Below are 6,636 nucleotides of genomic sequence, written 5' to 3' on the forward strand. Positions count from 1 at the left end.
ACTCCTCTGGAGAGTGAAAATGTGGTGAAAATAGAGTGAACATTCACTCTTTTCTTCTTAGAGAGCACTCTAAAATCAATCGATTTTCACTCCTAAACAAGTGATCACGGACGTCACTCCCAAGAAAGTGAAAATAGAGTGAAAATTCACTCTTTTTTAAGAGAGTAGATGTGACGTAATATTGTATTATGAATGAAATTTATAGAGGTACCGACAATAGCTCATTCACACTATGAGTACGGTGTACTTCTCATGCTAGTCTATCGTCATTGCTGAGAGCAAGAACGTCGTTTACATTGAGTTAACGACCTTCTGGCTCTCATAAAACAGCATAGTTTTTAATGTAAATCAAAAAGCAGATAAATGGTGATATAATTGTATGATTGGTCAACTACACGTATTTGGCGCCAAAATGAATCAGACAAAATTATTCTGAGATTCACGGTCATCACAATGTATTCATGATTCCTCTGTAATCTCCAGTAATCCCGTTAGAAACAGTTAACAACTAAATTATGAATATCCCTTGTAAATATAATTTGTTTTTTTCGTAACCTTAAGAATGAAAGGTGTTCTGGTTGAACTCTGGCCTTTGTTGAATACTTTTGAATGTAAGCTTTAATAATGTACCATTCTCAGGAAACCTAATTCGGGAAGAATCAATTTCTAAAACATTTCAAGACTTGGTAAGGGTATGAATAATGTAGACGTTAACTGTATAATTATTTATATATAAGTCACAAACAAAACATTTTTATATACTAGTATTGGATACTTCGGATAAGTTGTAAGTTTGTTTCTGAGTAATTACGCACTTGTAAAAAAAAGGATGAGCCTCTCAAACATGTAAAGTTCATCTGATCGAAGCACCGCGAGTAAATTCTTGCTCCCATCAGTGCGAACAGTCCCAGGGAAGAGTTCAGCAGACTCTGTCACTACCGATGGCTTGTCTCCTCCAGCAATAATCGCTATATTAGTCTTCTGGAGCACCGCCAAAACAAAATAGAACTATAGAGTCAAGAATGGGATGTATCACACTGCATGATGTGTTTCCTAATCATATTACTCGTCTGGGTCGAAAAAATACCGACAAAATATAGTTGATTGGTATTGAAAGATATCAATTACACTGGATATATAAAGTCAATGTTTAGTCTTTTAGACACTGAAAGCAACGATCTATAATTTGAATGGAGTCTATAAATTATATAGGGTTAAATCAAAATCAGGTTATTCCGATGCCAAGTTCATTATTCATACCGCCCCTCCCCCCTTGCCTAGTCCGACTCGTCATGCAGGCGACTTCATTATACCCAAATGCGTTGCCGTCTAAACAACCTGCTATACATAACAACGCGGGGAAATTAAACTTAATTTAAGAGCGGCGTCAAAGTTCGTTCGGTCTGAGGCATGAAACCTAAATTAAGATCCCATATTCTCAGGAGCGGTAACATTTCTTGTCTAAGTACCACATAAGAGTTCATCGTACAATGATGATATCCCCTGACATGATCATCATTAATAATGGGGCTCCGACATGGCGCTCGTGGCGACTCCAGGCTTTTTTTCGTCAAATATATGGGGGGTCAGATTAGATAAAGACGTGTGGTCCATGGTTTAAGTTATGAATTCGGTTATTCAATACACTGTGAAACTAATTTATACGGAACTCGTAAAATTAATTCAAAAACCATCTAGGTCAGTAAATTTCTGGAACAAATTTTTTCTATTTAATAGGATTCTCTGTCGTACTTAAATTGAAATTTGTTTGTGATAATTGCTTAATACCATGCAATTTTAAATTCATGTAGAATATGTTACCAACACCTGTCAGTTTAGTCAAGTGGAAAATCAGAGAAAACAATTTGTGTTAAATATTACCGTAACAAACCTGATACCATAGTACATGTTTTTTTTAATTCGAAAGATTTATCCACTTTGAAACTTCATTGAAATAGTATTCGGTAACTCCTTTAAATTCTCACCCATTTGTGTTGAATATGGTTTTCATGACGCAAAGGAAAATGTTCTAAATATTAATTTTCTACTTCATTATGCTTTATTTGCAATTAATTAAGCGAGTGTTGTAAATAGATTTGATAAACATTTAGCAATGAAACTAATGAGCAACTATTTTTGTTTTTGTTAAAATACAGACTAGAAGTTGATAAAAGAAATACTAAGACAACAGGTGTGAATACTGCTTAGTGGATGAAGATAATTAATGATTTACAGGAAATGCATTTACAATCTGCGTTCAAGTATAATTTGATCTCATTTAAATATGTGATGAAGTGCTTGTTATAAATATTTATTTATGATTTTATCCGTGATTTTGTATCTATTTAGAGTTCAGAGATTTGTTTCAACAACGTCAAAAATGAATTCGGTTCGTGCGAGACTTTATCGTGTAGCAGTGGTCGCCGAAACATTGTATAACCCGTGCTATGTATCAATCAGTCCGCCAAATCTCAGAAATAATCACGTGACACCAAACCTTCCAATCGGAGCACGCACTCAAACGAACATGGTTTAAAGACGACATTCTGGCTTCTAAATAAAGCCTCGGAAATACACGACAAACCGGGCGCTGTAAAGTATGTTATAATGTGACGATTTAAAGACAGTCAATCCTCGTTAATGCAATTACGATATAATAAACTTACAGTGAATAATTGGTAGGGAAAAAAATCTCAAGTGAATAATAACCGCAGGGTGTAATTTGTGCTTATTTTGTACAGGTGTTATTACCGAATTCAGACAGTAAAATACGAGGTGAAAGCAATGGTTGGTAAGATAAATGAAGACAGAGAAGATGAATTTAATATATCATATTGGATAATTATGATTGAGATTACAAGATTTGGAGGGTGTACGATTGAAAGACATGAACATGATAAACATGCGTTACATTGAGGGCAGTGGGTAAGACATGCAGCTACGGAGATAATAATTGCAAACAAATTAAGAGGAGTACTAGTATGTTGCTGACCTATGTCGTGCTTACTCAAAACAAAGGATAAGTGGATTGATAACATAATGGGTTTTAACCTCAAGGGACTTCCAATAAAAAAAAGAGTAGAACAAATTAAGACGGGTAAGTTGATGAAAGCAAATGACACTCAGACGTCATTTTGCTAACAAGCTACATGTATTTGTAAAAACAAGAAATCTTTAATACATGCATGGACTTTCATTAACAACGCCCTCTCTGAAAATTACACGTTATATCTAGATCACGTGACTAACATGAGCAATTCATTTTATTTTCTTTGGTGTAGTTGCCATCTACAGTCATGTATTCTTTCTTTTTTCTCTTATCATAACACAAACTGAACTTTGCTTTGTATTTTTCAAACAGTATAGTGAATTATTCAGGAGGGTATAATATTTCGCAAATCCCTTGTAAAACAAACAGACAAAGATTGAGTAGTGTATTACAATGAAAAGAGAAAGCAACACAAATATGAAAGGTATCTGTTTTCCAGCAAAAATAACATTATTGTAGTTTGAAATTGAATTTCGTTAAGTGTTTTCATTGACGTTGTGCTGTTTTTTGTTGTTGTAAGAGGTGTATTGTTTATACCCTACGTCTACCGGTAATCACAGTAATATTGTTTCGTCTCTATAGCTCTTATGTCCTTGTGCAATTTGATTATTTTTGTTTAATGGTATTGAATTTGTTTGAAACAATTATTCTCCTAATTATGTACCCTCTCAATTAAAACATTATACAAGGTCACTATAAGCTTTTATCATAATTATTCCTTGTACTTCAGTGTTTTGACAAGTCGAGAGCTAAACGCAGGATGCATAAGTGGTCTTGTTCGGAGCAGGATTCGGCGCCACCTTGGGAAATGTTTCATCACCCGACCGTGACTTCCAGCAGAATCTTTCCTGTCAAGGAGAAGATAAGGTTACACTTGAACTATAGATTTACATAACCACTAATCCTGGAAACGTATATTTTTTCGCGCCATTGGAAGACTCCCTATATCTTTCCTTCCGTCTCTCTTTCTTTTCCTTCCCCTGTAAAGATATTTCTACTTAACCATAACAAAACTTAGGGATGAGACTCTGTTTGTCATCAGGTTCAGATTGGTTTTCTCTCGTTACGCCTCAGGGATCATTTTGTATAACCAAAGTCCTTATTGAGTGGCAAAGTCTACGAAGCCTGAATTACATGTATGTGGGTAATATGTGCGATTGACAATCTTATTCTGTGATAAGGAAAAACCTGCTAAAGGCATGATATTGTCATGGTAATAACTTGATTGCTTTTATTATCATTATGCGAAATGAAATATGTAATACTTTGGAGTTTGTATTTGAACGTCTCCGATTTAGTAATTTAGGGTTTTATTCCTACACACAGCTTGTTTGTTTGTTTGTTTTTCGTTTAAAATTAAATCCTGAGCATAAACCGTGTATGAACATCTGTTCTCTCTTTATAGTTTTTAATTGCGTTTAAAACATTAAAAAATCCTACTCATGATAACAACAAGATATTAAATCAATAAGTATATTTGAAATTCAACGTCCCTCAACATAGTTATTTTCCACGTTATGCCAGTAAAGGTGTACTTTAGGTCATAAAGAGAATATCAAATAGAAACAGGTTAATATAGCAACAGCATTTACTTTATGAAAAGGTTTTTAAATGGTTTATCATATGCTGTAGAGTTTAACATCCGGGAAAGCAATGCATAAGAGAAGATCTGGAAAATATCATCTTAAAGTATGGTGGAGGAAAACAAATAAGCTTGTCACGAAAATTAAACATGAGCCTGCAAGTACTAATCACATCTAACGTTCACCGTATCACATCCCTTATTATCCTTGACCGTGGTATGCATGTTCTCTATTCATATCCATGATCTCCTATTTGAAACATCCCATATTAAGTTCACCGAATTCTTGTAAGGCAATGTTGGATGGATAAACACAATCGTGAGGCTGAATTTTGGACTCTTAGAGAGTATTACGTTTGCTTTATTATCACCTTTCATTTGGATTGATGTGTCATTTCATATGCAGAAATGTCAGTATGACGTCTATAATTATCAGGTTACTTACGTCATAGAATTTGTGAAATCATAAGTCTGCACGGGTTAGTCTAAGCAGATAGTAATAGCTGATTTCGATATTTGCGCCGATAAAATCAAAAGACATTTCACTGTCCCTCCGAAAAATATAACTTTTTCTAAGAATTGCATTGTTTGAAGTCCACAGGCAGCACAGTTTCAAATCAATACTATACATGGATGAAAAGTAATGATTTGAAAAATGTATATAATTTATTATTTTGCAGGATTCAAACATGATCAGACACGAATAATCGTTTCCTCTATTAAAGATATCACTTTACAGTTACGACCGATCAGTATAAAAAAAGATTCCCGCACTCTTTAAGCAGGGACATGCTATAGTTAAACATCTTTCCCCCTCTTTTGGAATGCCCTACCTCAAAGTTTGCGAAATCACTGCGAATTGACAAACCTCATTGTTCTTATTACTTTTTTGGACAAATTGAAAAACCTTGAAAAAGTTGCATGATTGATTCCTAGAAAAGAACAGAGGACAACATGAACATGACATGCTTAAATCATGCTCACTCCTTGACCTTTTCTTTTGTCGGCCACTCTAAATTCTTGTTGACATTTTAGAATGTGTAATCTTTCACGCTGTATTCATCGGACAGCATTTTCACCCATCGTAGAATACCCATGAAAATAACGGCGGCGTTAACATTGACATTTCGACAACGAGATCAAGCATCTCGTAATGTTACCCCATCAACATAAGCTTAATTAAATCAGGAGACAACCAAAGGGACTTTTCTTCTTTCCTGTGAATTCTATTTATCAATCGAATATCTGAGGAGATGAAGGGCACCATCTCGTAACTCATCGACCACGATCTTTAAAGAATGCGGTCAAACAACGAAAACCTTCACAAGAAAATCCAGTTCTCTTATTGATCAATAGATGTAAGCAATCTGTTTTGTATTCCCTGAAAAGCTCTTCCCGTGTTGGTTCGTCACCCCTCTCCCCCCTCTGGACTTCTCAAGTTCTTGCTCCATATACCCTTTCCAGTCGGGATCAGGTTCGTTTCGCTGACTCCCTTGTTTCATTAGAGATTCAACGTGACCGTACATTCAGCGAACCTGATTACTCGACAACCATGGAGTGACTGTGAGGGGTACCTTCTCGATATTAAAGAATGATGTTGCTACAATAAGTGGGAATTGAGGGTTTCCTTTGATTTGCTGGACGCGGGTGTATTCTTGTGGGAGAATCGTCGTGACGAGACAAATGCCACAATGATTATGAAAACTGCATAATAGTGCGTATTCTTTGTGACTTTATAATTCGTATTATGCAAAGTGACCTTCTAAACTTGTTCCCATCCACTAATGACTATGAATGTTCTCAAAACGAGAAGGCATATGAGACGTGGATCTTTTTTTTTTATTTATGTATGATGAGCAGCATCGGACAGTAATTCACCAACTGTGAAGATCATAACCATATTCTATCAAATAATTAATCATGACATAATCATAACAATCATGTAGTCATAAAGTCACAAAGAATACAAAGAAAAAAATATTTGTTTGTAAATTCAGTGTTTGAT

The sequence above is a fragment of the Strongylocentrotus purpuratus genome, unplaced genomic scaffold, assembly GCF_000002235.5.
Source record: "Strongylocentrotus purpuratus isolate Spur 01 unplaced genomic scaffold, Spur_5.0 spur5_scaffold_21, whole genome shotgun sequence".
Taxonomy (NCBI): domain Eukaryota; kingdom Metazoa; phylum Echinodermata; class Echinoidea; order Camarodonta; family Strongylocentrotidae; genus Strongylocentrotus; species Strongylocentrotus purpuratus.